Source organism: Sminthopsis crassicaudata, chromosome 2 (genome assembly GCF_048593235.1).
Source record: "Sminthopsis crassicaudata isolate SCR6 chromosome 2, ASM4859323v1, whole genome shotgun sequence".
NCBI classification, from domain to species: Eukaryota; Metazoa; Chordata; class Mammalia; order Dasyuromorphia; family Dasyuridae; genus Sminthopsis; species Sminthopsis crassicaudata.
In genome coordinates, this window is record NC_133618.1 from 89,488,124 (window position 1) to 89,509,410 (window position 21,287).

General features: G+C 32.1%; 1 protein-coding gene across 28 annotated transcripts in view; it reads left to right on the plus strand.

The window, feature by feature from the left end:
• SOCS5 (suppressor of cytokine signaling 5) overlaps positions 1 to 21,287 on the plus strand; it is a 74,759-nt gene that overhangs the window by 23,860 nt on the left and 29,612 nt on the right. For 16 of the 28 annotated variants that reach the window (XM_074286742.1, XM_074286733.1, XM_074286746.1 and 13 more), the window contains 2 exons: positions 6,932 to 7,070; positions 19,841 to 19,908. The gene's annotated coding sequence lies outside the window, so the exon portion shown is untranslated. The remainder of the gene's footprint in view (positions 1 to 6,931; positions 7,071 to 19,840; positions 19,909 to 21,287) is intronic. The other 12 variants (XM_074286754.1, XM_074286756.1, XM_074286750.1 and 9 more) reach the window with 1 other exon arrangement.

Consider the following 21,287-nt stretch of genomic DNA (forward strand, 5'->3'; position numbering starts at 1 on the left):
GAGTGTTTGATAGTTAATATTTTTTCAACTTTTCAGTCGCATTTTATTTTTTCAATTACATGTAGAAATAGTTTTCAGCACTCATTTTTGTAAGATTCTGAGTTCCAAATTTTCCTTTCTCCCTTTTCTTTCTTCTCCCCAAGATAGAAGGCAATCTGATGATTATATATGTATAGTCATTTTAAACATTTCCATATTAGTCGTGTTGTGAAAAAAAAAATCAGAAAAGGGAAAAGCCACGAGAAAGAATAGTATGCATCAATCTATATTGAGTCTCCATAGTTCTCTCTCTGGATGGAGAATGACATGACCATCCCAAGTCTTTTGGAATTGTCTTGAATCACTTACTGCTGAGAAGAGCTTAGTCTATCATAGTTGATCATTCTATAATCTTATGTTGTTCTGCTTCTACCCATTTCACTCAGCATCAGTTCACATAAGTCTTTCCAGATTTTTCTGAAATCAACGTGTTTATCATTTCTTATAGAACAATAAAATAACATAATTCAGCCATTCCCTACTCCATCCACTCATTTTCTAATTCCTTCTTACCACAAAAAGGATAGCTAATATTTCAAGGCAAAGAAAAAGTAAACCAAAAAATAACAGGTTTAGTGATTTTTTTTTTCCCCCCTCTAAGTCTTCTCTTAGAGTACAGTAGAACACTGCCAAATACCTCACTTCTCTGATGAAAATAGAGGGGATTGAATTAGATGGCCTCTGAAGTGAAGTCCCTTTTTTACATTAGAATTATATTCTTTAGATGTTCCATGTGTTTTAAGCAGTGGAAACAGCACTAAAGGAGATAAAGATGTAAAGAACAGCTTAAAGATGTAACTTTGTTTTTAAAATATCAATGTTTTTAAAATTGAGGGACATTCCAAATAATTGAAAAATATTATAGTTGTATTATTACTAAAGAAGGAAAAAAAAAAAGTGAAGATCACCAGTAATGATGTCTGCATACCTACTTTTTATTGCCAAAAAATCTTTGAAAGTAATCTACAAATAAATTAAGAAATCTATAAAAATAAGAGGAAACTTCCTAAGACATATCTACAGCAGACTACATCTTCACAGTAGCATAATTAAATGCAAATTGTTAGGAAATACAAGATCCCACTAAGTTAAAAAAAAAAAAAATTAAGTATGTTGGAATACACGAGAGCCACCTGACTGGCTGCTGAATATCCAATCCAGACCTACAAAATGGATCTCCTCTTGTGAGTGGATGATACAAGGAGACTGAGAGGCAATTGTTGTTCTCTGACCTCTCTGAGAGATCATAACCTCTCTCCTCTTTCCTGTGTCTCCAATTTATCTCATTCCCAGTCAGCAACACCTGTGTCAGCGAAGGCTGCCCTGCAACTCCTTCAGATGTTATGATTCACAGCTGTGGAGGCTCTTGGAGAACTGACCTGTCCCTTAATAGTATTAAAAGTTCTGACTTTGAACGCTTAACTTCAACAGTAAATGTTTTAAGATCATATAAAGATTCTTTGCTTACACATTCACAGAGCGAACTTTTTTTCTCAGCATTATATTATAGAAATCAAGGCATAAGAAGGCAGTCATATGTTGGTCATTGTCATGGAAGATCTCCAGATAGAGGATGAGGTCTTTCTTATGTTCCTCTTTACAGATGGCATCTTGCTGATTGCATCAAGCCCCAGAATACAAGAACCCATTAATGAATTATGCAACTTCTCAAATTCATTTGAGATAATAACTAGCAGTCTGCACAGAAAAAAAAAAAATAGCATATAGATGAAAAATGCCTGTAATTCAGATTATGACATGCATTTAAATATGGATCATTAAATTAACCCATTAACTTCTCAGGCCCTGGGTATATGTATTTTGCACGCCAGACCTTACATTAAATTGTCTGGTTTCCAAATTGAAAGAAATTTGGGAAATTAAAGTGATTTCAGCTGTCTCAACCTGTTTCTAGACACATAAATTCATCTTTTTTTAAAATTCCAGTACTCTTTCTGTTTTTATTCCGTAATATTTTCTAATATCTCTATCTTCATAGAACTCTTGTAACAAAATAACTAACAATGTATGCAATATTTTATATGTGTGATCCTTACTTTTACTGAGAGGTCATGTCACTTTTAGTAATGCTAGATGCATCATAAAAAGCAGTTCAGAGTCAAAATTGACAAGAAAGGAAATGGAGAAGCTAAGTGGTGGGTGTAGGTAAACTGCACACACATTACCAAAGATGATGTTTGTGCAAAGGATTTCACTCAGGAAAATCTAGTATTGAAAAAGGAGATGGGCTAGATGATTTGAGTGCTACATTGATACTCAAATGACCTTAAAGAAGACCATTAATACATTGCCATAAGTCATCTTTCGATAAATAACTCTTGTAATAGTGTGATTAGAATACAGAGGGGGTGAAATAATTATAGGAATGGTACAATTAAAAGTCATATCATCTCTGCAGAGCACTACCCAGTCAATACTCTTTCTAATTCTTATAGTCTCATAGTATAAGTGACCTATAACCTCATATTCCAAATTAATTTCTGGGCCTGTACCAAGAGCTTGGGGTCAAGACCTAGGCAGACTCTAAAGCCTATTTTGGTGCACAACTCCCCAAGGAGAACTTTCCAAAGGTCTGAAAAACACAGCTATGGAACTGTCCTTTTGTTTTTTATAAGCATTTTAAGAAAATGAGTATGGACAAGTGAGAAATATTTTATCAGCTTTAATAATAGTAAATTCAGTTCCTGCAGAACTAATCATATGGATTACTGATTGACAAACATACTATAGAAATTGATGTATGCATAAAAATTTTTTATTTAAATTCTGTTGCTACAATTTTAGAGTTATATTCAAAAGTTTAAAAAAATAATAAAAGCTAGCCTATTAACATGCATATAAAGTTTTTTTTTGTTCCCTACTTCTCTTTTTAATTGATTGGTTTGTTTGTAAGAATTATCCAATATTAGCAGTTTTACAAGAAGCTGCTTTATTCTTTTAAGTAACAATGCCCTTGATATTAATGATCCTCTTGGTATTGATGTTTATCTGCTGTTTAATCATCTTCCTTCTTTTATATGATAAAGAATGGTTGAATTTTTTTTTTTAGGTTCAATACAGATTTTCTTTTTTCTTTTTTTATTAATTTTATAATTATATATATATATTGACAGTATATATGCATGAGTAATTTTTTATAACATTATCCCTTGTATTAATTTTTCCAGATTTTCCCCTCCCTTCCTTTACTCCCTCCCCTAGATGACAGGCAATCTCATACATTTTACATGTGTTACAGTATAACCTAGATATAATATATGTGTGTAAATCCAATTTTCTTGTTGCATGTTAACTATTGGATTCCGAAGGTATAAGTAACCTGGGTAGATAGACAGTAGTGCTAATATTTTACATTCAATTCCCAGTGTTCCTTCTCTGGGTGTAGTTGTTTCTGTCCATCATTGATCAGCTGGAAGTGAGTTGGATCTTCTCTATGTTGAAGATATCCACTTCCATCAGAATACATCTTCATACAGTATTGTTGTTGAAGTGTATAGTGATCTTCTGGTTCTGCTCATTTCACTCAGCATCAGTTCATGCAAGTCTCTCCAAGCCTTTCTGAATTCATCCTACTGGTCCTTTCTTACAGAGCAATAATATTCCATAGCCTTCATATACCATAATTTACCCAACCATTCTCCAATTGAAGAATGGTTGAATTTTTAAGTTTAAGAAAATTTAAAGTTATAATATCAACATAATTTCAAGTATTCTGAATCCACCTGCAAAATTCCTTTCATAACTAGCTTTGTTCTTAGAATATTTTAAATTGATTTAATAACATTAGTAGAGAAGTTTTATGGGTAGTCTCTCTTCATTGGGGAATAATTACATGGGTCAAAGGCCTTTTTTGCCCTAATTCAATTGGAGATTTTATCGGTATTTGGTTAAGGAAAGGAAGAAAGAGAAAGGCAAACCACTGTAGAAGAGGAGTAAATGTCAATCAGGTGAATTTTAGAGGTAACAGATATTATATTCTAGAAAAAGCTCTAATTGATTACAGATAGTTTTAATAACAAAGTTAAATTTAATATTAGAAATTCTCTTACTTAGAATAAAGTCTAATTTCTTCTAATACCATTTTACAAGTATTACTTGCCAACAGCATTCATTAACAATTCAAGGTAATTAAGACCTTTGCAGTCCAGTTGAGGAAACAAGACAGACACACTAAGATAACTTGGAAAGAGAAGAAAAAATTAGAGTACAGAAAAATTAATTTCAGAGTATTAGATTATGAATTTGGGTGTCTGGGGCTCATTTATAACACCTCTAATGCCTTCTGCATAGTATATACTCATTTGCAGAAATCATTTAACAATGCCTATTACATACAAGGCACTTTGTTAGATTCTGGATATACAAAAAGCTTAAAGAAAACAGCCCTGTCCCTCAAGGAGCTTACATTGTATTGGGTCAGGGAATAGTATGTAAAATATGTACTGACATCAATACAAAGTAATTGGGAGAGAAGACTCACAACTGCGTCTTCATTTCAAGAAAATGAAACGTCTTGTATAGGGAATAGCAAACAACTAGACCAGTTGGATTGAATCATAGTGTTGGGTAAGGGAAGTAATGTGAAATATTTGAGAAGCAGGCTCAAGTTGGATTATGAACATTTTAAATATAGGAGGTTTTTTGGGGTTTTTTTTGTTAATTGTTTTTGTAGAGGCAATATGACACTACAGAAATTTCTTGAGCAGAAGAGAGTAAGCAAGATTATTTTGGCTTCTGTGCAGATGTTCATTTGGAAAGAAGAGAGATTGCAATCAGAAAGACCAATAATAGGTCATAGACTTGAGGATAAAAGGGACCTTTGAGTCCAGTCCATTCATTTTACAGATGAGGAAACTAAGGCCCAGAAGGTTCAATGAAGTGACTTCCCCAGGGTTGTATTGTTATCATAGTAGTAGTAGAAATAAAGTCTCTATCAGAAAAATTGACTAAATGTTTTCCCCAGCTTTCTCCTTCCTTTCTAATCTTAGCTTCATTGGTGTTGTGCAGAAACTAAAAACTTAAATATTCTTAAGGCTCATGCCTTAGTATTGGCGTGAGGCAAATTCAAGCTGTCCTCATCATCTTAAGCCATTATTGTTGGTCCTGTGATAGACCAGATTACAATGGATCCAAGAACCACAGTTTTAAAAATTGAAATAGTGTTTCCCATCACTTATCTAATTAGAAAAAAATCAAAATAATTTTAGCTTGACCAAAGGGGAAACAAAGCCAATGATTTTCTAATGGTCCCATTAGAAAAGTATTGCAACCAGCATAAGAATTTATATATTCCTAACTTTTGCACTTAAGGTTAATCAAGTAGGCCTTTTTAATTATACTATTTGAATGTTTAACTCTTAAAATCTTTCTTACTTAGGTTCACAGCCTTAGAGGGATTGAAGTGGATAGATTGCCGAGCTTGTAGTGAGGACAAGTTCAAATGTGACCTCTGGCACATATATATATATATTTCTGGGCAAGTCATTTGATCTGCCTGCCTCAATTTTCTTTACTATAAAATGGGGATAATAAGAGTACCTATTTCCAGAATTGTTAAGATCAAGTGAATAATATTTGTAAAGCATTTAGCAAATAATAAATGTTGTTTCCTTTCCTTTCTTTCCTCTTCAGCTATCCATTCTCTTCTCATGTTCTATATGCAAGTTAATTCCCAAGTTTTGCCAATTCCATGGTTTCTCTTAGAATCTGTCCTCTTTATTTACCACAGGGCTGCTTCTCTTGTCCAGGCCCTCATAACCTCTTACCCAAAGTACTGAAATATTGTCCTGTTTGGACTCCCTTTTCCCAGTCTCTTCTTTCTAATCCATTTTTCATACAGTTTTGACTGTCTGCACATTCCTGCTTAGGAAGCTCCAGTGACTCCTTGTTGCCTTTAGGATAAAGTACAAATCCCTCTGTTGGGCATTTAAAGCTCTGCAGGTTCTGGCTCCAGATTTAGTGAACATTGTTCACCTTCAGGAACTCTACATCGAAGCAGCTGACCAATCTACTTGCTATTCCCTGGACAGGATTTTGTAATCTTGTATCTTTGAGCTTTTATAGTTTGTATCCACACTTAGATTGTATTCCTTTCTCTGTCTTTCAAATCTAATTTTTTTCAAGGCCCAGTTCAAGTGCCACTCCCTATGTGAAACCTGACCTGAATTTTCCCTATCCCTAGTGGCTTGTGCCTTCCCTCAAGTCTAGAAATTATTTTCTGTGTACTTAACTTATTTATTTATTTTATATATGTATATGTATATGTATGTATATATATGTATATGTATGTATATATGTATATGTATATATATGTATATGTATGTATATATAATGTATATGTATATGTATGTATATGTATATGTATATGTATGTGTATGTATATATAATGTATATGTATATGTATATATATGTATATGTATATATACATATATGTGTATATATATAAATGTTGTATCCTTAAAGCACATAAAGTGAAGAAAACAAAATATTAGTGCATAAAGCTTAGCAACTACAACATGATTTTTGACATCTTGGTTTTTGTAGAGGTATAAGGATTTAGTGATGGTTTTGTTTTTGCCTCATTTTTCAACTAACAGCCTGGTAGAACTTACAAATTGAGTTTGTAATTTGAAGTTAGTTTGCTGAAGAATCTAGAAGATAAGAACAAGAAATGGGAGTGGAGAATTCAGAATAAATTATTAAGTATTTGTGTGTTTAACACACAGTAGTCTCAATTTTGGGGGGGAACATTGGTAAATACAAATCTACATGTTTTATGTATTTAAAAATGGGCTTTATGAGAAGACAGTTTTAAAAAAAAGTTTGATTTAAAAAATTTTTATATTATCAAAGTTTCCCATCTCTATTCCAGAGAACCATATAAAAGAGGAAGAAACAAAATTCAGCTAACCAATCTATCAAAAAATGTGATGACAAATGTAATATTCTACACCTATGGTTGCTCTTTCACCTTTACAAAAGAATTGGGAGAGGAGCTTCTCATATTTTCTGTGAGTCCAAGTTTGATCATAATTTCAAAGCATTCAGTTTCATTTATTTCATCATTGTTGTTCTTTCCTTTTACATTCTTGTACTGGTTTTATATATTGTTTCCTAATTCTGCTTACTCTACTTTGTATCAGTTCATATAAGTCATTCCTTTCCTTTTACATTCTTGTACTGGTTTTATATATTGTTTCCTAGTTCTACTTACTCTACTTTGTATCAGTTCATATGTCATTCTCTGCTTCTCTGTATTTATCATATTTATAATTTCTGACAGTACATGAATATTCTATTATGTTCATCTAACAAAGTTTATTCACTGACTTCTGTGAATTTATTACTTAAGTATTTAGATTATTGATTTCTTTTCCAGTCCTGTATATTTTTTTTCATGGATTTAAAATACTAATCTGAGAAGGGATCTTTAGATTGATTCTACCAGACTGCCAAAAGGGGTCTAGGCCAAAAATGGGTTAAGGACTTACTTAACCATTCTCCAAGCATTGAGTTTCTACTTTGTTTCTAATTGTACTAACATGATTGCTGCTACAAATATTTGGTATTGAAGGAAGGAATACTTGTCTTTTTGTCATTGGTTTGTCTGAGGTCTTTGCTCATGAGTATAATCTCGGGTTAGAAGATACAGATATTTCAGTTGTTTTCTGAATATAATTCAAAATCATTTTCTAGAATGGTTGGACCAGTACAAAACTCTACCAATAGTGCACTAATATGACCATTTTCCCACAGTGCCTCTCAACATTACTTGTTCATTTCTTTTGAAATCTTTGTCAATTTCCTAGGTGTGAAATAAACCTCAGATTTGTTTTGATTTTTATTTCTCATATTAGTGGTTTGGATATTCCAAATGCTTTTATATCGTTGTTAATAGCTTGTTCTATTTTTGAAACGTTTTTCATATTGTATTAGATAAATTTTTTTTCTGTATATTTGATATCAGATCATTATAGACATACTTGACACTTTTATCCATTTGTTTTTTATCCAGTTGTGTTAATTTTATTTATGCAAGAGCTCTTCAATTTCATGTCATTGATATAATCAATTTTTTCTTTATTTTTGTGCCTTTTATTTAGTTAAGAATTGACTCCCTAATCCAGTAGTGTCTCTCTATTGGATCTGTATCCCAAAGAGATCATAACAAAGGGGAAAGGACCCACATGTGTAAAAATGCTTGTAGCAGCCTCTTTTTTTGTAGGGGCAAGGAACTGGAAACTTGAATGCATGCCCATCAATTGAATAATGGCTGAATAAGTTATGGCATATGAATGGTATGGAATATTGTTCTATAAGAAACAATCAGCAGGATGATTTTAGAAAGCCAGGAGAGACTTACATGAACTGATGCTAAGTAAAATAAGTAGACCCAAAAGAACATTGTACACAGTGTTATGTGATATTTATGTGATTATGTGATGGCTCTTTTCAATAATGAGCTGATTCAGGCCAATTCGTTCATTATGTCGAGTTATCTGCATCCAGAAAGAGGACTGTGGGAATTGAATATGGATCACAACATAGTATTTTCATCTTTTTTTGTAATTTTTTTGCTTGCTTTTTTCTTCCTTTCTCATGTTTTCCTTTTTGCTCTGATTTTCATGTATAGCATGATAAATGTGCAAATGTGTATAGAAAAATTGTACATATTTAATCTATATTGGATTGCTTGCTATCAAGGGAAGGGAGGGAGAAAAATTTGGAACAAATTATTTTACAAGGGTGAATGTTGAAAACTATCTTTGCATGTATTTTGAAAATAAAAAGATATTATTTTAAAAAAATAATTTACCTCCTAAACATTGCTGAAGAAGGTATCTGATCTGGTTCTTTTTTTTTTTTTTTTTTTTTTTTTTTTTTTTTTTTTTAATAATAGGAGTGTTTTAATATCCAGATCATATTATAACTTTTGAAATTCTTGTGGCATATATTGTAAGATATCAGTCTAAATCAAATTTTTACCACATTGCTTTTTATTTTTCCTAATAAATATTGTCAAATATGGAGTTCTTTCCTGGATAATTTGTGTTGAAGTTTCTCCAACACTGATTTATTGAGTTAATTATTTCTGATTCTTCCTTGTCTGCTTGTTCCATTAGTGTATTTGAAAAAAGAAAAGAAAACTGATTCTACTCTTGTCACTTAATCCTTCTTGCTTAGGAAACATTAGTAAATATTTGATTTCCATTAATTTGTTAGGTACCTTGAGAATGCTGACTATAGTCTTGGGTCAGTAGGTACACATAGTCCAAATTAACAGTAAATATTTTTACAAAAGTTTTTTGACGTAGTATTAAAGCATCATATTTGTGAATGGAATCACTTGTTTCAGTACTTTAAATAGAATCTTGGAGAGCTTTGCTGCTAAATCTGATTTGTTGGTCTATTGTTTAGGATGATAATTCAATTGCATGAACCAACTAGTAGAATAGCTCTTTATTCAGTGTCTTCAAGAAAGTCAATAACTAAGCACTTTTGCAGTAAGGCTTTGTCGTCAATAACTTTTTTCCCCCCAATCCTATCTAAATGGCAAGTTAGAGAATACAAAAAGAATAACATAGTATTTCTTCACTTAAGGATCTTATAATCCAGAAGGCCAAATATACCTAAAACAATAAAATATTCAACAAGTATTTATTAAGAATCCCTTTTCTGAAAGGTATTATGCTAACACATTGAGAGATATGCAATAAATCCTTAAAAGAGTTTATTATTATTATTTGATAAGGTTAGGTTTCAGGAACTGGGTAAAATAACTGATATAAGGGAGAATATGCTAAAGAAAGTGGTCAGAGAACAGTTCATGGAAGAGGGAGCATATAAGTTGGATTTGAAAGAAAGAAAGGAATTAGGCAAAACTAAATAATAGATCAAAGCACTACAAGTTTGGGAGACAGTGATCAAAGATAGACTAACAGGAGAGGGCAAGATTAGAACAAGATCAAGGGAGGATGAGTAAACTAAAAATGACACAATCACCATAGATCATCTGGAAGGTTACCCAGGCAGAAGCATAAAGAATGTTTTGGAGAGGTCATACTATTAGAATGTTAGAGGTACAATTTTCTCCTTTTATAAATAATGTAACTAAGTACCAAAAAGGTATTTGCCAAGGTTACATAGTGACAGAGGTTGGATTTGAACCCAGGTCCCATGATTCTACTTTTAGTGCTCTTTCTATTGTATTATACATCAAAGCAGGAAGACCATGAGGGCCTAAAGCATGGCTGTGATAGGAGTAGAAAGATAGACAGATATGCATAAATGATAGCTGACAGCTGATTGACTCTTTCCTTTCTGTCACTGAGTAATTTTTTCTTTTTTTTAATGGCTAATCATGTTTTCCTTTTCTTTTTGTTTTTATTAAGCTTATTTATTTATTTTTTATTTTAGCTTTTTATTTACAAGACATATGCATGGGTAATTTTTCAGCATTGAGCCTTGCAAAACCTTCTGTTTCAACTTTTCCCCTTCCCCCCCCCCCCACCCCCTCCCCTAGATGGCAGGTAGACCAATACAGGTTAAATATGTTAAAGTATATATGTATACATATTTATATAGTTATCTTGCTGTACAAAAAAAAAATCAGATTTAGAAATAAGGTAAAAATAACCTGAGAAGGAAAATAAAAATACAAGAGGACAATTAACGGGAGTGGAAATCCTATGTTGTGGTCCACACTAATTTCCCATAGTTCTTTCGCTGTGTGTAGCTGATTCTCTTCTATTACTGAACAATTGGAACTGATTTGGTTCATCTCATTGCCATGTCCATCAGAATTGATCCTCATATAGTATTGTTAAAGTGTATAATGATCTCCTGGTTCTGCTCATTTCATTCCGCATCAGTTCATGTAAGTCTCTCCAGGACTCTTTTAAATTATCCTGTGGTCATTCCTTCAGAAGAATAATATTCCATAACAATCATATACCACAGTTTATTCAGTCATTCTCCAATTGATGGCATCCATTCAATTTCCAACTTCTAGCCACTACAAAAAGGGCTGCCACAAACATTTTTGCACATGTGGATCCCTTTCCCTCTTTTAAGATCTCTTTGGGATATAAGTCTAGTAGTAACACTGCTGGATCAAAAGTTATGCACAGTTTGATAATTTTTTGAGCATAGTTCCAGCTCGCTCTCCAGAATAGTTGTATGCCTTCACAATTCCACCAACAATGTATCAATGTCCCAGTTTTCCCACATTCCTTCCAACATTCATCATTATCTTTTCCTTTCATCCTAGTCAATCTGAGAGGTGTGTAGTGGTATCTCAGAGCTGTCTCAATTTGCATTTCTTTGATCAATAATGATTTGGAGCATCTTTTCATATTGCTAGAAATTGTCACTGAGTAATTTCAAAGATGATTCTAATACACAACTGGGATAATAGCGTGAAGAAGGTTAGAACTTCAGAGATAGAAAGGATCTAGTCCAAATCTTAATAGGAATCTATACAATATATTCAGCAAGATCATTTAGCCCTTTCCTGATGCAGTGAAAGAAAAGTATTGCTTTTTGAGAAAGTTATTCCACTTATGAATAACTCTTGATTATTTAAAAAATAAAATTCTTAATTTCACTCATACATTTATCTCTTTGTATTTTTTAGTTTTGCTTTTTGGAGACCAGCAAAACAAGTTTACTTTATGACCTTTCAATAGATGAAGACAATTATCTATGTCTCTCAGATTCTTTTCCATAGTCAACATCCCTTCCTTCTTTAACTGGTGATAAATTCAGTGCCTTTCACCATCCTATTGCTTTTCAGCTTATCAGTGACTAATATTCTATATGTAGTCTAAGCAAGGATAGTACAATAGAACTTTCAAAATCTTATTTAGGTAGGTAGTATTATCATTGTTTTTACATTGATACAATCTAATCATGAGCAATTAGTATTTCTCCAATTACTTAAATATGTCTTTATTTCTTTGACATTCTTATTCCTGAAAATTATATAAGATCACATTAGCTTTTTTTCATGCCATACCATATTATTGAGTTTTCAATCCACAAAAATTTCCCTCCTTTTTCATAAGAACTTGTGAAAGTTCAGCTAGATGGCATAGTAGCTAGAGCACCAGCCCTGAAATCAGGAAGACTTGAGTTCAAATCCAGCCTCAGATATTTAACACTTCCTAAATGTGTGACTCTGGGCAAATCACTTAATCCTAATTGTCTTGCAAAAACAAACAAAAAAACCCTTTTGTCTAGCCATGCTCCCTTATTTTGTACATGTAAGTTGGTACTTAGAACCCATGTGCATGATTTTATATTTTCCTTATTAAATTTCATTTCAAATCTAGAAATCTTAATTTGTAGACTTCACAGAAGCCTCATATTTTTTTCTGTCATGAATACTCCCAGATAAAATTTTTTTCCCCTCAGATAAGATTTAAGAGGCACTGAAAATCATTGGCAGCAAACATCATCAAAAGTGTAATGGATTATATTTTAATATATAGGAAATGACATGTTTACTGATAGGAGAAACATTTGTGAAACAGCTTTCTATAATCAGATAACAAACTTATCAGAACAAATATCAAAGTTAATACAAAGCTATAATTGAGAATATATGGTAGGCATTAAAACAACTCCAATATGATTAATTTAAACAAGTTATTCATGCTGTAATATGATACAGATGACTAAAGAACACTAATACCAATTATGAATTAACATAGAAATTTCATTGATATAAATAATTTGCTATTCCAAGGAGGAAAGGAGCCCAAAAAAGTACCTTATTCGGAAAACACTTGATTGATTTTCCAGCTACAGATTATAGCCAAGAACAATATCATTTGGAGTATAAATTAATTTATAAAGTTTTAGAAAGAAAGTAATAGAAGGTCATGAGCAAAATATTATGTCATAAAAGCAAGAAGATGGGAAAGGAAAAATTAATTTTAAAAAAGCTTGTGGAGAGACTGCAGAAAATCATTCCAGGACATTTAAGTATACATTTGGAAAGAAGACAATAAATGGACAAAAGATAGAAAAGATCTGCACAGATTTTTTTTCTTTTTCTTTTTTTAAACAAAATTTTTTTCATCATCAAGGGCAATGAAGCTTCCTAATCCAGATAAGCTTCGTGAGAAAATAGAAGTCACACTGAGAAAAAAAAAAAAAAAAACCTAAAACAAAGATAGAAAAGCTTTGTACAGAGGAAGTCAGTTTTTAAGGTGACAAGAGTTTTGAAGAGTAAATTCTGAAGGTCCCTGTAGGGAAAATAATACCAAAGACATGGGGGAGGGGGAAATCTTGAGTTTTAATAATTCCTTTATTTAGCTTTATGGTTTGGGTTAAAGCAAAGACTTAGATTGGAGATTTATGGGAAACTAGTACTGTAAGCAAGTACAAACAATGAGCTTTACTATTATGTGTCTTAGCAAATAACAAAAAAGGCATACACCTGCATTCTGTGGGGTTAGAGACAGACTTAGGTTTTTCTCCATGAATTTGAAAAGATACTTTACCTAACATGCCTTCCTTCCTTAAGCTGGGCAATTTTCTTAAAAGTTTGGAGTTCAAGAAGGAAAGTTTCACACCCTGAAAATGGGCTTGGTTGAGAAAAGGTAATCATTGCCAGATGAGGTGGAGAACATTCCTAATCAGACCCAGATGTGGTGGGATTCCTGAGAAAATTTATTAATACCAGGAATGGGTATTATGAGGATATTAATACCAGAAATTAGGTAAGAATTTGCATTGGCTGAGATAATCAAGGAGTGACTTAGAAACTGTTGCAGTTGCCCAATAGTTTTCTCTTTTCATTGAGCATTAGCTACTTGATACAGGGTTAAAATAGGTCACAACAGTGGAAAAAGTACAAAACTGTTTGTCATTGCATATGTGCTTTATGAGCATTAGGACCACTTAGCCTAAGTGATTCTATAACTATAATGTGAAACAATATAAAAATCACAGTTACCACAATAAATCCAAAAAGGAGAGGAAGAAGTAATGGAGACAACATTACTTACTCATGAGTTCTTTTCATTCATATAAAATGTTTATGAGGATAATTTGCACAACTCATTAAGCACATCCTTAGATAATGGTAGAAGAAGAAAACAAGCAGGCTTTTGTAAGCCACATTCCACAATAGGTCCTATTTTCACCACCATGATTGATTAAAAGCTATAGAGAATATAAGATATCATTGTGATTATTGACTACATAAAACAATGACATTTGATACAGTAAAATGAAATGCCATCTTAAATATTTTTTGTTAAGTGCCCTCTGCTAGGAAAAATCACAAGAAGTCTGGATCTTCTTAGTTTATGTTGACATCTATACCATTGTCCATCTCATTGATAAAATTGTTCAACAGTATAGGCTAGCAAGCACATATAGGTGCTGTGGTGGGAGGGAGACTTTTCACTAAAAATGTCATCTTCAGTTGCTATTGCTTTATTAATGACAACTCTTTGCATTTAGTCATTAAATTATTTATGAGCCCATCTAACTGAATTATATTTCACCACAATCTTGTCCACAAGGATCATTCATTCAACAAGCATTTATTAAACACCAACTCTTGTCAGGCACTGTCTTAAGTGTAGGAGAGTCAAATACAAAAATAATTCTAAGGTAAATTTTGACATGACTTATAGTATGGAACTGATAAAAAATGGGCTCTTGCACTTCCTGGTGCTACTTGAACTGAGTTTTGAAGGAAACTATGGGATTTAAGAGATGAGGAATGAAAAAAAATTTAAAGCAATGATATGCCTTTAAAGTATTGTGCTAAACACTGAGTATACAAATAGAAGAGTGAGACAATTCCTCTCAAGAAGCTCATATTTTCATTGTGATCCCATTTGAGGTATTCTTGCAGTTTGTCATTTTCTTCTCCACCTTATTTTATAGATGAGGAAACTGAGGCACACCAGGTTAAATAATTTGCCCAGGGTCACATAGCTAGTAAGAGTTTGAGGTTGTATTTAAGCTCAGGTATTCCTGACTAAACCCTGCACTCAATCAACTTTGTCATCAAGCTGCTCTTTAGTGAGATAGAACATAGGGAAAGTTTTCAGCGATGTGTCAGATGGAAAACTCCCATGGTCTTTAGAATGCAACTGCACAACAAATGGCAGTTCTTTTTTAATATTGCGTTTCTGATATCTGATGTTGACAATGGCAAAGGTAGAACTTTTTTTCTGAATCTACAGTGACCATGGCTGTAACCTGGATAAGAACAATTGCCAGGCTTTATCTCCAAAATGGTTTGCTCTTCAGGATTAAAGCCTGTAGTCACTGGAATGTCCACTAGAAGCGTTACTATCGATCTCCAAGTCACTTAGTTTCAGGGTCTTGGATAGTCTTCATCAAGGTTTGAGGAAAGATGGTGATCACTTGCCTGGCATATGCTGTTGCTTTCTGTCTCATATCTCAACTTTAGAATTGCTTGCTACTATATCTAGGGTGCCCTATGGGGAGGAAGTTGGGGATTGATTGTCCTCTTCTCAAGAATTACTTCTCTGATAAAGACTGTGCTGGAAACAGGATATATGGCCTGGGGTGTCCTACCATAGAGTTCTTGGGATTTTCTTAAAATTCACCACAGGCATGGGGGAGGGAGGAACAGTCCAGTAAAAGAGAAATGAGCAGAGGAGTGGTATGTGGGAGAATCTAAGTAGTAAATCTACTTAAGCCTTTGAGAATTATTAGAGCCTAAAAATTTCATTGCCCTATCTTAATAAGAAATGTTTCTTAATTTAAACTTGGCCTCTCATCATAATAGACTTATGTGTATAGTGCATGCGTGCATGCATATTCCAAAACACCACTTTGTTCCAGCAGAGCTTTTCAGAGTTTGAATTTTTTTTCTTCAAGAACCTAGTCATGGCTTTTTTTTTTTTTTTTTTTTTTTTTTTTTTTTGAGGAAAGAGTGTGACAGAACCCTAGTGAAGGTTTATAATAAACCATATAAAATAAGCCTTTTTCTTTCTTCTTTGGTGCCTATGCTAATCTAAAATCAAATTATTTTAAAATTGTGCTAATGTTTAAAAATAAAAAATAGTATTTTTAGAGGAAAATACTTTTTAGATATATAAATTACTGAAAATAATGATTATGTTCTGATATTTTTGTCATGTATATTTACTAGGAAAAAGTAAAGTAATTGCATTTGAAACAGCTAGTTAAAATGTTGTTTTAAAAATAATTTTTTGCTCCCTTAAAAATGAGATGCAAAGCTTTAGGGATTTTTTCAACATGGGTTTTTCCATATGCCTTTCTTGACATGGATTGTTTCAAAATTGAGATTCAGATAATTAATATTGTATGATTACTATTATTTTAAAGCACAAAAATACTTTAAATTGTGTTCTGTGGTTCAATTTGGAGATTTTTTTGTAGAGTGCTAATTAATTGCTTTAACTTCTGGTCCTACTTATCTTATGGAAAAGAGGTTTAAATAGTTTCATAAGTGTAAAACCATTATTTCTGTTGGTCAGTAATATGTTAATAGTGACAGCCTGGACACTTAGCTAATTGAATTGCCCAGAATTAAGTAAAAAGAAGTTTTTTAATGAAGAATATTTTAGGATTATTAACTGTTAGAACCTTTTATTGAAAATCCAATTTGTATTTCTGTGCTTTTTTTTTGTGTGTGTGTGTGATTTTACTATGATTTTACCAGTGTGTAGGGAATTTCTATTGAGCAAACTCCTTCTATCAGTGCAGTTGATCAACTGTTCTCCAATTTAAGAGTCTTGGAGGGGGGAGCTAGGTGGTGCAGTGATTAGAGCATCAGTCTTGAATTCAGGAGGACCCGAGTTCAAATGTGGTCTCAGACACTTAACTTCCTAGCTGTGTGACCCTGGGCAAGTCACTTAACCCCAGCCTCAGGGGGCGGGGGTGGAGGGAAGTCTTGGAGAATTATCTGGACTGGTAGATAAAAAGAGAAATAGAGATGGATAAATAGACAGATAGATGGAAGGATGGATAGGTAGATAGATGAATAAATAGATTAATAGATAGATGAATAGGTAGATGATGAATAGATAAGATAGAAAAAGATGATTTTTTTCAAATATACATTTAAACTTTACTATTTATCCATTGCAATGTAATTGAATTAATTTTTTATGGAAATTTCAATAAGTTACAGATAATTCAGGGTGACAGTGCTCAGCTGAGATAGGAGTTATGTCCATGTACACACAACTCTCTGCTGTTTAAAAACCAAATCAAGTTCCATTTGTTATGTGTCTTTTCATGTTTTGAGTTTTGAGGTTGAGTGGTTCGTTTGTTGCAAATACAAAAATAAAAACCCATGTTGAATGCCTTCTGCTAGGAGATAATTCTTTGAGCACAAGAAATCCAGAATCCTTTAAGTTTTTGTTGACATGTGTAGCAGAGTGATTGTCAAAGATTATTAAGATGTTTATTAAAAGATGCATTGAATCAAAGAATAGTTACATAAGGATAAGATTTTTTTTACTGTATATTTCCTTTTTTTAAATTTTATTTTATAACTTTTATTTTCCCAAATATATGCAAAGATAGTTTTCAGCATTCACGTTTTGCAAAAAGTCCCAAATTTTTTTGCTTCCTCCTCCCCTCTAGATTGACAGGGAGAGGGTTCTGTTGTCAGTGAGAACCATAGAAACTTTTGAGCAAGGAAGGATCTGAGGTTGCCATTTTAGAGAAAGTTATTTCAATTGGAAGAAACTGGGTGAAGGTAGGCTAGTTTCGAAGCTTATTAGTAAAGTCATGTGTGAAGTGATGAGTAGATTTTTATGATGGATTTCAGGGAAATGAAATAATTGGGATGGATACAAGAAATTATCTGAAGCAAAATCAGTTTTTTTATCTCTGTATTTAGAGGGTTATAAGGAGGATTAAAAGTGACTCCAATTTGGGTAACAGGAAGTCTGTAAAAGTAGGAAACTTTGCAGACATTTGACTGACTAAAAGGAGGAAGATGTGTTCAGTTTTGGTATGTCCAAAATAGAATTGAGTAGCCAGTTGAGAGAGTATTTAATAGATGTCAGTGAGGAACTTTGAAAATATGTCACAGAAGCTGAGAGAAGAAATTGGTCTGTGGTATCCTCCAAAATAGAAACTTTAAAAATGGTAATAATATTGTCCATAGTGACAATGAAATATTTGAGATAATAGGGGATGGTATTTATTTATAAAATAAATTTCTTAACTTTTTTGTGTCATAGATTCCTTTGACAGTCTGGGTAAAATATATGATACCTCCCCCCCAAAAATGTTTTTAATGCATAAAATAAAATACTAGGATTGTAAAGGAAAACAATTACATTGGAAAACAATCTATGAACTAAAATAATTTGATCTTATGCGTTCTATGCATATGATCCTCTATAGTAATTCTGAAATAATGATAAACATAAATGTTATTTTAAGATATATGCAACAGTAATGTAACATGAAAATTGTGATTTCTATTGGTGAAAAAGTCATGGGTACTGCTAATATGACTGGCTGGTTATCTACATTCATAAATGAAGAAAATGCTAAATTTCAATTAGAACTTAGTGACAATAATATTTTTTCCCATTCAATTTACAGATATCTTTTTACAGATATGGACTTTTTAGGGACCTTAGTGGATCCCAGATTAAGAAACCCTTTTGTTCATTTCCTCTCTCTCTCTCTCTCTCTCTCTCTCTCTCTCTCTCTCTCTCTCTCTCTCTCTCTCTCTCTCTCTCTCTCTCTCTCTCTATATATATATATATATATATATATATATATATATATATATATATATAAATGATATAGATAATTTTATGCATTGAATTTTACTTGGAAGTTAGAACCCACCAGGTCCAAAGAAATCCAAGTACCTTATTTCAAGCTAAGTAATTAATAACTAGCATATTATCTTCATAATAACCCTGGGAAGTAGATACCTATTATTTCCCTATTTTACAGAGGAAGATCCTGAAGCTTAGAGAGATTTTAGTTGTCCAGCGTTACATGACTAGTAAAATGGGTGAGATTGACTTTGAACTCAGAATTTCCTGAATCCCAAGGCCAGAACTGTACTTATTATACCATCTTAATTGCTATTTCTCTGAATCTAAAAGATTTTTGAGAAAATTCCTATTATCTAAAAAAGATAGAAGATATTTTTAATTATCCTAGCAATATTTAATCTAGATATTCAGAGAGGACAGTAGTTTCTCTGATGCACATTTAATTGGTGAATGAGATAGATTTTTGCCTCTAAGCACTTAGGGAAATAGAGGTTCATGATATTCCTTTTCCTTTCCTTGCAGAGGAAAAAAAGAAGACATTACATAATACTTAAGGTTTTTTTCCCTACTAACGTTATTCTTTATGTTCACTATTCTCATTCTAAATACAACATTTTGTATTTTTCTTGGAAAAATAAAGAAGTAACAATTTAAAATTTCTTCGATTTACTTCCTTTCCCCTGCTCTTTTTTTCACTCTACCTTTAAGTTGTCAGTGGAAAAAAATTAAGTCCCCTATATTATACCTTTCTGTATCTACAGTAGTAAATATAATGTAATATAATGTAAAATTCCAAAATACTTTCTGATTCATCAGAGTGTATTCTGCTTGGGCTTTGAAAATTTTTTTTTCTTTTATTTTTTAAAAAATTGGTATGCTAATTATGGTAACTATTAGCCATAAATCATTTACTAGACAATCAGCAAATATAGTAGAATATATGAATCACTTATGAAATTATCATGTGTTAAGAAAGATTGTCATTCTTAGTATACATTTTCTTTCAGGTTCTGAGAAACTTTAGTACGACTGTTCAGAAAACATTAATGAAAATTTCAAGACTTATTTCTCCCCAGTAAGTATACATTTGTTCTCTTACACTCATTTAGAAACTTAGGTTTATGATAGGTATGACTTCCAGAGGGGGGAAATTGGTCTTGGTAATCATCTAAAGATACCTCTTCTGACTTAATTAAGTCTTTAAATTGATTTTAACTTAAAAGTAGTTGGAATCATAAGATTGTAGATTCTGACTTGAAAGGGCCTCAAGATTTATCTAGTCCTATGCCCTCATTTTAAATATGAGGATTCTGATTCTCAAAACAGGTGACATTTCTTGCCTAAAGTTGCACCAAAGTGAAGTAGCAGAGCCAAGATTAGAACCTATATCTTCTGACTCTTTTATCTGTAACCATACTGTGCCTCTATGTTGACCCATTATTTTTTTTTAATCATTTTTTAATTTATTGTGAAGATAAAATAGTTTTATCTTTAAGAAATTTTATTGTTAATTGGTCTCAGATTTGTGAATATTTTCAAGCATCAGAAGGGATAAATGCAAAAGATATTTCAAAAGATATTTCAAAAGAATTCATGCTTCTTAGTGATAGGTTTTATATGGCAAATAAAAATGGAGAAAAGTTTAAAAATTTCTCAAAATAGGTTAAATATGGACAATGGTGATATTTTAAAAAATTGTATTTTGGTTGGTTAGTGAAGCAGGAGAATAAAGATTGATTCTCTAGGTTATAATGGAAAAGATTCTGTTTGGTCACTTCACTAAAAAATAATGACTTCTCCATTGTTCTACTTCTTAGCTAAGAAGGTCGGTCTGAAGAATAAAGAAACCATCATTATAACTATTTAAAAAAATTTTAAAGAATAGTATTTACTGGAAGCTAAACTTGAGAGTTTTTTAGTTTATTGCTTTTCTAGTTATTTTAGTTGCATGTCTGGTTCATGTGGCCTTTTTCCATTAAGAACAACTTTCTCTTCAAAAGTTTTGTTATTTTCTGTCATTGTCACTTTCATGAAAATGCTTATTATTTCTACAATCTGTTCTTTGACCTACATGATCTTCTGGATTCTTTTTTTTTTCTTTTTCTTTTTTTTTGCTGAGGTAATTGGCGTTAAGTGCATATTATCAGAAATAATGTTTTACTGTAAAGCACTGTAAGCAAAAAAAAAATTATTTTCAGCAATTTCTAGTGAAAGATTAAAACTTTTGGTAGTTGTGATAATATGCATTTTCCTAACCCAGTAACTATAAAATAACCCATAAAATATAGTACACAAAATAAAATTGATAACATGCAAAACATTTTTCTCACTAGTAATTTCCTAATTCTATGATCATTTGTGCTAACATCATAATTTAAAAAAACATTCAGTTTAGACAACATTCACTTTTTATAACACGACATATAATACACAACACATTAGAAAGCATGATAA